The following is a 13,201-nucleotide window of genomic DNA, read 5'->3' as shown; positions in this document are numbered from 1 at the left end:
TGTCTTCAAAGCCAACAGCAAAGTGTTTTTTTTTTTTTTTCTGACTCTGCTTCCTGCATCATACTGCTTCTGACCAGCGCTTTTGGGGTCCTCACCACTGTAGCCCTTGTGTTTGGCCCACATGGGTAATCTCCCCACCTCAAGGCCCTTCATCTGATCACTGCGAAGTCCTTTTTACTCTTCAAAAAAGTTCTGGCCACAAGGTCTAGGGATTCACAGGTTCTAGGGATTAGGACATCATTAGGCTGGCCTAGTTGCCTTCTTCAGCCCTACATGGTACCAAATGCAAGTCTTATATCTTAAAAACAGGATTTTAACTCCTTTCATGGCAGGTGATGGGCAGCCTACAGATACTGATTAGAAAATGAACATCTCAGGGCACCTGGGTGGTGCAGTCAATTAAGTGTCCAGCTCTTAGTTTCAGCTCAGGTCATGATCTCAGGGTCCTGGGATCAAGCCCCGTGTTGGACTCTGATTTCTGCATGGAGTCTGCTTGGGATTCTCTCTTCTCCCTTTGCATGAATCCCCCTCACTCTGTCCCTCTCTTTCTCTAAAATAAGTAAATCTCTATAAAGAAAAGAAATTAACATCTTTTAGGGTTTTTTACATACCGTACATGCAGAGATGCATCTTATTCTTTCATGTTTTACACTGTGCATTAGCAGTATTATTATTAATCATAGTCATAATGATATATTATCCAACCCTTTAATTTTTGCCATTCTGATGGATCAAACTGGAATCTAATAGTTTTCATTGCATTTCATTAATTAATTGAACATCTTTTTATATATTCCTGGTGTCTGTTTCCATATTGTGCCTGTTCTGTAATGTGTTTGTATACTTTTTCCATTTTACTAATGCGTTATTATTACACTTCTTTGTAAATTAAGGAAATTAGCTCTTTGTCATATGTCTTGAAAATAGTTTTCCCATTTTCTCATGTGCCTTCCAACTTTGATTTGTTGTTGTTGTTGTTGTTGTTGTACAGAAGGTTTAAGGTTCTGTGCAGCTGCTTTTATTATGTCCTTTGATGGTTTGTTTCTAACATTTACATTTTCACTCCATCTGATACTTACTTTAGTGTAAGGAATACAGTAAGAATTTGCTTTTGGTTTGGTTTCCAGATGTCTGGCCTATCCCCCCCTCCCATCATTTATTAAATGTACTCTCTTCTCCACCTTTATCTTACACTAGATTTCACTACATATGTGCTTCTGTCTCGGAACTCTATTCTGGCACATGGCTCTGTCTCTTCAAGCACTACAAGCAGGCTGTTTTAGCATCTGGGCTTCTGTCTATGCGTCTGGCAGGGGTCATCCCTCCCAGTCATTCTTGTTCAAAATCCTTTGGACTCTCCATATTTATTTTTCCAAAAGAATTTAGTGTCATTTTGTCAAATTTCAAAAAAATTACTCTTGGCATTTTATTAGGAGTATTTTGATTATGTAGATTAAAGTAGGGAGAATTTACAACTTTATCATCTGGGTCCTTATGTAAGAATACCATACATCTTTCTACTTATATAAATTTTTTATTTCTTTCAGTAGTTTTAAAGTTTTCTCTATATTATTTGTATTAAACCTGTATCAGATACTTTCAGATTCTTAGCTGATACAGTAAGTAGGATATTTTTATCTATTTTCTGAGTCATTTTCATTTGCATACAGAAAAGATTGATTTTTATGTCCACTTAATAACTATAAAACTGTAGTTTTTATTGAATGCTCTTTATGTTACAGTGTTTTATAGGGTTTTGTAAATATACAATCATGCCATCTGCACATGATAATAATTTGCCATTTCTTTTCAAGTATTTATTCCTCTTATTTCTTTCTCACATCTAATTTCATTGTCTAGCACCTCCAAAACAGTATTCACTAATAGAAGTAATAGTGGGCATCTTTATCTTAATCATCTTAGCAACATCAGTTAATGTTTTACTATTAAGCATGAAGCTAGCTTTTAAGTTTGAGATGTGTATTTGTTTATCATGTTGGGAAAGCATTTATTTAGGGCATCTTAAGTTGGGTCAGGAGTCATGAAAACTTTGTCAGGAGTAATAGATACGGAGATAGGAATTAAGCATAGAAGCAGCCTGACCGTTAATTTATTTAATCAATGTTTATTGAACACCTCCTATTTCGTGGGAACTCTTCTGGGCACTGAGCAGTAGACAAACAGTCAAAAGGCTGCAGTCATGAAACACACAATTCAGTGGGGCAGTCAGGCAGGAGATAAGCTAAATAACTATAATATGTATTATATCATATGAGATGTGCTATAGGGAAAAATAAATTGGGAAAGGAAAGAGCAGTGTTGAAGTATACAGCAATCCATAAACAAATGAGTATATATAAATTAATACAGATTCAAAATGTTTAATATTCTTCTATATAAATGTTCATTTGTGAGATTTTGACATTTTCCTTTCATAATATTCTAGGTTTTTTTAAAATATATTCTTTCCTTAAAAAGAGACCAAAACATGTCAAAAAATACTGCCCTGGAAACTTCATAAATACTACAGTGTGACGAACCCTCAGCTCAGAACATATAGTTGATCTTCATACATCTTAGGAACGTTTGATAAAGGACAGCAGGTATGTATTAATTCATTTTAAAACATTTTAGCATATTTTTTGGTCTGCTTTTGTGAAAAAGCAGAATTGAAGGCAATGACACAAAAGTATAATTTCAGAGTGATTCAAATGTATATCTTGATCTTGAACATTCTTCTTTCTTTTTTTTTAAGATTTTATTTATTTATTTAACAGAGAGAGAGAAATCAGAAGTAGGCAGAGAGGCAGGCAGAGAGAGAGAGGGAAGCAGGCTCCCTGCTGAGCGGAGAGCCTGATTCGGGACTCGATCCCAGGACCCTGAGATCATGACCTGAGCTGAAGGCAGAGACTTAACCGACTGAGCCACCAAGGTGCCCCAAACATTCTTCTTTCTAATTCTATAACTAAACAAACATGAAACATGAATATATTGTTCTGCTGGACAGCCATCCCTTTTTGCAGTGCATTCCAGAAAAGCATATCATCAGCTGGATTACATTTTTTCAATTTAAACGGTGTTTTTTTTTAAAGATTTTATTTATTTATTTGACAGAGAGAGATCACAAGTAGATGGAGAGGCAGGTAGAGAGAGAGAGAGAGGGAAGCAGGCTCCCTGCTGAGCAGAGAGCCCGATGCGGGACTCGATCCCAGGACCCTGAGATCATGACCTGAGCCGAAGGCAGCGACTTAACCCACTGAGCCACCCAGGCGCCCTTAAACGGTGTTTTTAATTGTGGGTTGTATTCATGAGTCATAACAACAAAGAAACCACTGTAAACCCTGTTATGATAGAAACAGTGCAATTATGCTTCAACGGTAATCAAACAGCACTTTATACTATAAACACTCGTCAGTGTTCAAAATATAAATGTTGCCAAAATCTGAACTATACAACACCATAAACTGGAATATCAAAAACTAGTCTGCTCACTCTATAGTAAGCACTAATAACATAATTACTAACTACTTATTTTTAAAATCTTGAAGGCAGAGATTTGCTTTCTTCATAACGCCAGTGCCTGCTAGATACTAAATAAATGTTCTTTGGGGTGCCTGGGTGGCTCAGTTGGTTAAGCAGCTGCCTTCGGCTCACATCATGATCCCAGAGTCCTGGAACTGAGCCCCACCTCAATGTCCCTGCTCAGCAGGGAGTCTGATTCTCCCTCTCCCTCTGCCCCTCCCCCTGCTCATGTTTTCTCTCTCTCTCTCTCCTCTCTCCAGTAAATGAAATTGGAAGGAAGGAAGGGAGGGAATAGGAAAGAAAGAGGGAGGGAGGGCGGAACATCTGAGTCACACTCAAGGGGAGGGGATTACACAAGGACATGAATATCAGGAAGTGGGAATCAGTGGGAGCCATCTTAGAAACCACCGTCCACACCGAGTACATTCCAAAGACAGCCTGAGAACGGTATGTGATGACCCCTTCTTCATCACTGGAGGCACTGGAATGCTCCAGTACGCCCTTCGGTGGAAAAGTGACAATGTGGAAGAATCACCTGATGGTTTCCCCCCGAATGAATGTCCACAGTCAGGTGATCATTATCATGACAACAGGAAGGGTCCTGATAACCAGTGAAGTGGACTTCCGGTCTTCCAGATGTCCCTGACCACCTTTTCCTAAGCCAATACCGTAAACTGAATCTAACGAGCTTGATGTGATTCTTAAGAGAAGGATTCAGGAATAGAAATGGTTTGGGAAGTTACAGCACAACTTCTTTGTTCTAACATCTAGTTCCTGCTTATACTGTACAAGGCAGATGTCCACTGCCTGAGCCTGGGTGGAAAAAGGGTTTCCACGTGGATATTCCCTAGGCTTTCAGCAGGAGCCCCAAATGGACTTCTCTCATTCCCTGATTCTGCTTCTCCCCTTTATCTCTTCCCTCTCTCTCCTGATAACTTCTCCCTTCCCGTTTTTCCCCTCAAGATTTGCCTTACTTCCCTAGATAAATAATGAATAGAAGGGAACTTCCTTAGTCTGATAAAGGAAAACCTACAGTAACATCACACTTAATGGTGAAATACGGGACCCTTTCCTTCTCAGATCCAAAACAAGACAAGGACATCAACTCTTACCAACACTTGTAACCAACATTTTACTGGAGATTCTGGCCAACTAATCAGGCAAGAAAAAGAAATAAAAGGATCCATGTTAGGAAAGGAGAATTCAACTCTATTTACAGATAACATCATTATCTGTGATAGAATCTATAAAAAAGCTGCTAGAACCAGTAAACAAGGTTACATGATGCAACATCAATATGCAAATATCAATTGTATTTCTGTGTACTAGCAGCAAATAATTGGAAATTGAAATTAAAAGATAATACTACTTAACAATACCAGTATAATAGCAGCTATCATCCAACATATGAAATATTGGGGCACCTGGGCGACTCAGTTGGATAAGCCTCTGCCTTCAGCTCAGGTCATGATCTCAGGCCCACAAGGGGCTCCCCATTCAGAAGGAGTCTGCTTCTCCTCCCCACTCATGCTTTCTCTCTCTCTCTCAAATAAGTAAATAAAAATCTTTTTAAAAATATGAAATATTTAGGGATAAATCTGAAAAAAGTGATGTAAGAGATCTATGTACCAAAAACAACAAAACATTGCTGAGAGGAACTAAAGATGGCCTAACAAGCCAGAGGTATGGCTTGGCCATGGCTAGAAGACTCAATTTTGTCAAGTTATTTGTTCTCTGTGAATTTATCTATCAACTCAACATGATCCCAGTGACAATCCCATTTGACAATCCCAATTGACAAGCTGATTTTAACATTCCCATGGAAACTCAGAGGACCTGAGTAAAATAGCCAAACAACTTGGAGAACAAAGGACAGAGTTGGAGGACAAATGCTCTCACATTTCAAGATTAATTATAAAGCTGCAGCAACCAGAACAGTGTTGTATTGGTGTAAAGGTAGAGAACTAGAGGAGCAGAGCAGAAGACAGAGCACAGAAATAGACCCACGTACAGACATCTCAGTTATAAAGATGCAGACGCAGTTCGGTGGGAAAGGGTTGGTCTTTTCAAGAAATGGTGCTAGAACAATTGATATCCTTATTTTAAAAATATGAACTTTCATCAATTTCTGATCCACCATAATTAACTCAAGATGGATCAAAGTAAAGCAAAACTATAAACTTTCTAGGAGAAAATCTTTGTGCCGTCCAGTTATGTAAAAATTTCTTAGCTGTAACACCAGAAGGATCATTCATAAAAAAACAAATTGGCAGTTGGGCTTCATCAAAATTAAAAACATCTTCAGAAACTTTTAAGGAGTGAAAACACAAGCCACAGTTTGGAGAAAGTATTTGCAAATGTACATCTAATTTTTCTACATATAGCTTCCCAGTTTCCCCAGCACCATTTATTTAATGGGTGTGGTGCAAAAATAATTTAAATGGTGCTGGGGAAACTGGGCAGCTATATGTAGAAGAATGAAACTCGACCATTCTCTTACACCGTACACAAAGATAAACTCAAAATGGATAAAAGATCTCAATGTGAGACAGGAATCCATCAGAATCCTAGAGGAGAATATAGGCAGTAATCTCTTCGATATCAATCACAGCAACTTCTTTCAAGATATGCCTCCAAAGGCAAAGGAAACAAAAGCGAAGATGAACTTTTGGGACTTCATCAAAATCAAAAGCTTTTGCACAACCAAGGAAACAGTCAAGAAAACAGAGGCAACCCACAGAATGGGAGAAGATATTTGCAAATGACAGTACAGAAAAAAGGTTTATATCCAGGATCTATAATGAACTCCTCAAACTCAACACACACAAAACAGACAATCATATCAAAAAATGGGCAGAAGATATGGACAGACACTTCTCCAATAAAGACATACAAATGGCTATCAGACACATGAAAAAATGTTCATCATCACTAGCCGTCAGGGAGATTCAAATTAAAACTACATTGAGATATCACCTCAACCAGTTAGAATGGCCAAAATTAGCAAGACAGGAAACAACATGTGTTGGAGGGGATGTGGAGAAAGGGGAACCCTCTTACACTGTTGGTGGGAATGCAAGTTGGTGCAGCCTCTTTGGGGAACAGTGTGGAGATTCCTCAAGAAATTAAAAATAGAACTTCCCTATGACCCTGCCATTGCACTCCTGGGTATTTACCCCAAGGATACAGATGTCGTGAAAAGAAGGGCCATCTATACCCCAATGTTCATAGCAGCAATGGCCACGGTTGCCAAACTGTGGAAAGAACCAAGATGCCCTTCAGCGGACGAATGGATAAGGAAGATGTGGTCCATATACACTATGGAGTATTATGCCTCCATCAGAAAGGATGAATACCCAACTTTTGTAGCAACATGGACGGGACTGGAAGAGATTATGCTGAGTGAAATAAGTCAAGCAGAGAGAGTCAATTATCATATGGTTTCACTTATTGGTGGAGCATAACAAATATCATGGAGGACATGGGGAGTTAGGAGAAGGGAGTTGGGGTAAATTGGAAGGGGAGTTGAACCATGAGAGACTATGGACTCTGAAAAACAATCTGAGGGTTTTGAAGGGGTAGGGGGTGGGAGGCTGGGGTACGAGGTGGTGGGTATTATAGAGGGCACGGATTGCGTGGAGCACTGGGTGTGGTGCAAAAATAATGAATACTGTTGTGCTGAAAATAAAAAATAAATTTAAAAAAATGTACATCTAATAAAAGACTTAATGACCAGATTATAAAAGAGCTCTGAAAAGTCAACCATAAGAAAACAAGCAACACAATCGAAAAACAGACAAAAGATTTGAACAGGCATTCCATCCACCCCCGAAAAAAGGAAGATGTTAGGATGGGAAATAAGCTCATGAAAAGATGTTCAATATTATTTGTCATTTGGGAAATTAAAATGAAAATCACATGGGATATCACTATACAGACCTATTAGGTTTTTTAAAAGAGTGACCATATCAAGTGTCAGCAGCAATGTGGAACAGCAGGAACTCTTAGACACTGCTGATGGGAATGCAAAATGGTACAGCCTCTTTGGAAAACAGTTTGGCAGTTTCCTAAGAAGTTAAACGTACACCTACCTTATGCTCCAGTCGTTCCATTCCAGGGTATTCACCCCAAAGGAAAGAAATCCTATGCCCATATGTAAGACTTGTGTATCAATGTTCATAGCAGTTTTATTTGTAATAGGCAAACAATGAAGAGAGCAGAAAGGTCCATCAGCAGGTGATGAGCAAACAAATTGTGGTAGAAGTCACACAATTGGATAGTACTCAGCACTTAAAAAAAAGAATGAATTCTTGATATACCTAGTAACTTGGATGAATCTCAAAATAATGACGCCAAGTTAAAGAATGCAAACCAAATAGAAGTGCAGACTGTATGATTCCATTCATATAAAACTGTGGGAAATGCAAACGGAAGGGGGCAAAATATAGTCAGTGGTTGTCTGAGGTAAAGGTGGGGAGCAGGGAGCATCAGGGGAGAGGAATTACATGGGGGCCGAGGGAAACTTCTGGAGACAGTGGACGTGTCGACTCTCTGGATGTTGGTGTTCATCTCCCAAGTATATGCATGCGTCTATAATGATCAAATCAGAAACTTCAAATATGTGCAGTTTATCACATGTCATTTGCATGCTGTATTTCTATATATGCAATAAAAGAGGTTTAAAAAATTGTATCCAAATGGCTTATGATTTAGTTTTCTTATGAAATATATGCTGTCAGTATGGCAACTATGTTGACCCATTGGATGCATTAAAAATGATCATTTAAGTGTTGGTGAATCACCTAATAAACTCATTCAAGTGCTGGTACCATTGCTACTGAAATGCTTAATATGAAACCATCTGGTCCCCATTTTTCTTATGATGTGTTTTTGTCCAAGACTACTGTTAATACTAAGAACAGTTATCTTTCTATTTATTATGGCAGGAGGAAGTACATAAGTTTACCTAAAAGCTGATATTAATAACATTGAAATTAATAAGTCCTAGTAAATTCCACATTGTGGCTTCACTAGGTTGGAAACACTCTGTCTCAAAAGAACATAGCACCATGTAAAGCATTTATGACAACTTTTAAGTTTAATAAATTCTAAAACATCTTACAGATATGGATTGAAATCATAGTTTGTGTTTACGTCAGGCCCACAGAGATAATCTCCTGACCTCAGGCCCCTTCACCTGATCAATGCAAAGTCCCTTTTACTACATAAAGTATTTGTGTCTTTTTAATTATGAGGCAGTGTAGATCAATGAACCCAGTAATTAATCTGAGTTACTTAATGTTTTTTATCAGTGAAATAGATTAGGTTATAGGTTATAATAGTGACCAACACTAGACTGACTGTGCCTCGTACCATGTACTATAGGAATGTATTAAAGGGGCACCTGGGTGGCTCAGTTGGTTAGGCATCTGCCTTCAGCTCAGGTCATGGTCCTGGGGTCCTGGGATCGAGCCCCATGTCGGGTTCCCTTCTCCTTGGGGAGCCTGCTTCTCCCTTTCCCTCTGCCTCTGCCTGCTGCACCCCCTGCTTATGTGCTCACTTGCTCTCTCTCTGTCAAATAAATAATCTTTAAAAAAAACTGACATTACATCCACTAGATAATTGGTGACAATAAAGAATTTTCTATCCACCCATCCCACACACACACAAAAAAGATTTCTCTATAATAAGACCACATTTGCATCTCATGAAAACTATACCTATTGCATTAATGAGCAGGAAATATTAATAGACAATTTTGTTAATATGGCATCTTCTCATTGGGACATTTTTAATTTTATGAGATTATTTTTTCAAGCGTGTTAAAGGAGCTACAGTTCAGTCTCCAAGCCATAGAGACCTTGCAAAATAGAGACTCACAGGAGACTGTGTACAGTGGGACAATTCAGCCATCAATAGAGGCTTATAGTTCTTTCAGATCTAAATGAGGAGGACAATAATTCTTCAGATGCACCTTCTTTTTTACAGCTAAACCTATAAAGCCTTCCAGTAGAGTACATTTTAATCTAGTAGACTTGTTTTAAGAGTGAGATTGTTTAGAGATATTAAGGCTTATTTGGCTCCAGTGGATTTCCATTAGAATTTTTTCCTTTTTTTTTTCCCCTGTGATATCAGTGTTTATTAAACAAAGAGACCAAGATGGCTAGCTCTCTGCTACATCAGACATGGGGCATCAAAACTCATTGTAGCCCTCTGGAAGCATGTGATTCAGAGGGAATATTTTTTTTAATGTAGATGGAGTGGAGTATAAGCACGTCATCAAACCTCAACATTCTAATCCAAAACTGGAAAAAAATACTCCAGCCTCCTAACCTTCCATTCATCATCTCCTTGTTCCTGTCATGTCAGATTCTAAGTGAGTTGCACTGATTAATCTGAAAGATTACGGGATGAGTGATAATTTTCAATATAATCTCAGATTTGGGACTCAACACTATAGGTAAAACAAGAAAAGCTGAATAGCGAGTTTTTCCCATAGGCCTGTCACAGGGTTTGAAATAATGGAACATTTTAAGGTTACAGTGATACATAAGTTGGGTCAAATGATGTCCATTTGGGGTCACGTAGCATGGCATAAGTGAAAAAATTTTCAAGGCCTACAGACCTGGATTCAAAACTCACTTCTCCCAACTCTAGCTCTGTGACCTTGGACAGGCTATTTCTGAGCCTCAGTGCACTCATCTGTAAGATAGGGTTACTAGTACCCAATACACAGGACTGTCCTCATGATGAAGTAATCCACCGTATGTAAGCTCTTACCTCTGTGCTGGCATAGAGCCTACCACAGGGATGGTGGTGGTCATTATTCAAGCATTTACAAATATGGATCATGTGGCAGCACTCTGCTAGGCCTGAAGTTACAACAGGAACAAGACAGCCTCTGTCTTCAGGGAGCTTTCAGTCAAATGGCTTTAGTCAAGTAATTTTTCCCAGTAAAATAGTCAATGGGGAAATAGACTGACTTGTGTTTGCATCTCTCGCATAAAGACACAGGCAGGGCGCTGGAGAGTCCCAGCATTTGTCCCAGAAATACTTGTCCAAGAGGGAACTAGTATTCGTTGATTGCAAACTACATGATGGATACCGTGATGGGTATTTACAAACACTGTTTCATTTCTCCCTATAATAACCCCATGGAATCAGTGCTGTTATCACGTTGTGTAGATGGCCAAGCTCCCTTAACTAATTGACAGACTCGGGTTTGAACCCACGCTGGTATTCCTTCGTATTGTCACCTTGGATTGTCACACTCCCACTCCTGTAGCTATTGAACAATTTGTGACTGTAAATGAAACACAGTCTTGAATTAAGCCTGTATCCTATGATACTGGGATGGCTTTCTCAGAGGTGTGTTACAAGGAAGGAGGAGGGAATTTTTATAAGGCTTTAGAAGGGGAAGTCAGCCAAGAACAACTGGTCAAAAATTCTTCTCACAGATGAGCTGCTCGCAGTGATGTGGATTTATCAGGACGGATGGGGGAGGAAGTTCGGAGCTAAAGTCATGAGGTCCCTCCCAGGGACACGGACAGGCAAGGCTCTGAGGGCCAAAGGGAACATTTTCGGACCTTTGGAATTTCGTACACCAACATCTTGGTCTCTTCTTAACCATTTACAAATGTTCAAAAGTGAAGATCTTTGCCTGTGCCTCTGTCCCCTGTACACAGCAGAATGGGTCTGGAAAGATTGATTCTTTGCCTTAGGATGTGCGGTGTTTGCTGCTGTGATACTTAATGAAAAAATTCCTGACCTTGAAGGGGGAAAACATGAACAACTGTTTCACCCGTCTGAGCGTGTCCTCTTCACGTGGTCTGAATCTGTCCCCTTCACGTGGCCTGAGCCTGTCCCCTTCACATGGCCAGGAGTGGATGATGTGAATGCAGGTTGTGGGAAGCAAAAACACTCATGAAAGATTAAGAGCAGTGTTAATGTTAGGAGGCTTATTGGGGCTAAGATTTCTGTAGTGGGGAGATGTTGAACAACCTCCTGTATTCCATGAGACAAGGAGAAAGTTTGAGAGTCAAGCCAAGGCAGAAAGAGGCAGAAACTGATTTACGGGAAAAAACCAAAAAACTCTTAGTAGAGGGCGCCTGGGTGGCTCAATGGGTTAAAGCCTCTGCCTTCAGCTCAGGTCATGATCTCAGGGTCCTGGGATCGAGCCCCGCATCAGGCTATCTGCTTCCCCCTCTCTCTGTCTGCCTCTCTGCCTACTTGTGATCTCTCTCTCTGTCAAATAAATAAAATCTTTAAAAAAAAAAAAAAACTCTTAGTAGAGAGGATGTTAGATCCCTGTTGTGAAGGGTCTGATGACAGCTAATTTCTCTTTTGCTTTCTTGATAAAACAGAAGAATTGAGGATATTAAGTGAACAGAAAGTAACCCTTGTAAAGCCCCTGGGAGCTGAGTTCCTTTGTTTCAAGTGCGTTGATGCAACATCCCCTGGCAGCATTACTGTGCCTTAGTGCAGGGACATTGCAGAGGGACGCGAAGCCATCTGGCGTGTAACCAAAGCCAGCCTTCTGGAGGGCCCACATTTGGGGTCCTTCTTGTTTGATTTCATATTGTCTCCATTTTAAATTCTCACTTCAGATAACTCAGGGCTTGCTTATCAACAGTATCCAAAGTCCGTGTGCAAGGGCGCCAGGCTGCCTCAGTCAGTGGAGCGCGCTACTCTTGATCTCAGGGTTGTGAGTTCGAGCCCCACATTGGGCATAGAGAAATTACTTAACAAAAAATCAAAAAAAAAAAAAAAAAGTTTGCGTATGTTGGAATCACTCTTTCTAAATTACCGTGGCTCAGGGCTATGTGAGAAGCTACGTGCAGCGGCTGTCCTGAGCGATCTCAGAGCTGGACTCACTGCACCTCAGAGAGCAGCTTTCCTGTGAAATTCGTGTTCTTGGGGAGTGTGCATTTAACTGTGGGCTGCCGGCTCTCCTAGGGCCCTTCAATCAGAAAGGAAGGAAGAAGTCTTGCTGACCTTGTGGGGCGCATGTGGGAGAGCTTGAGTGAGAGACGCTGTCACCGACCTTTTTTGTCACACAAGTGGCTCAGCTCAGTCAAGTTCAATACTGCTGCCTAAGCTCTAAACCAAGAATTTAAAAATAGAGTGGAAGTAAAATGCAGTAATCTATTTTTCACTGAATGTTAATTAAGCAGGGTGCCAAGAACAAAGGGCCGAAGATTTATTTTAGTTACATGGACCCTGAAACAGTGTGTGAAAGTTGCTTTGGGGAGTAATTCACTGAACTAAAACTTTCATGACCTAAACATTCCTGAAGAACTACTGTGTTTAAATCACCTTGTACAGTACTCAGTTTGAATCAAATCCACCCAAAATAAAAGAGACTCTGTCTAGGTCTTAATTAAATAAAGTTACTCCGCCATGGACTTCGGTTATAAGGACTTTGGACTTTGTGGGATCTTTTGTCTCTGATGAGAAACTAGGATCACTTCATCAAATTTCATTTCCATCTTCAGTTTTTAAACACAATTGTTTGAAGTCTGCTTTACTTTATTCTTACTTAATTCCTAAGAGTTTTTTTCACACTGAATATTTAAGTTTATAATAATTAGACAAACTCAGTTTTGATTTTTCCAAATCCATTATTTATAAAAGTCCAGTCTTTATGTAGCTGCAAATATAGGCAGTTCATTATGAAACA

At 39.6% G+C, this 13,201-nt stretch overlaps 1 protein-coding gene across 4 annotated transcripts in view; it reads left to right on the top strand.

Moving 5' to 3' along the window:
- LCA5L (lebercilin LCA5 like) overlaps positions 1-13,201 on the top strand; it is a 40,997-nt gene that overhangs the window by 6,560 nt on the left and 21,236 nt on the right. For all 4 annotated transcript variants that reach the window (XM_059164743.1, XM_059164744.1, XM_059164742.1 and 1 more), the window contains exon 2: positions 2,447-2,603. The gene's annotated coding sequence lies outside the window, so the exon portion shown is untranslated. The remainder of the gene's footprint in view (positions 1-2,446; positions 2,604-13,201) is intronic.

Source organism: Mustela lutreola, chromosome 2, assembly GCF_030435805.1.
Source record: "Mustela lutreola isolate mMusLut2 chromosome 2, mMusLut2.pri, whole genome shotgun sequence".
In the NCBI taxonomy this organism is placed as follows: Eukaryota; Metazoa; Chordata; class Mammalia; order Carnivora; family Mustelidae; genus Mustela; species Mustela lutreola.
This window is presented reverse-complemented; position numbering and strand designations above follow the sequence as displayed.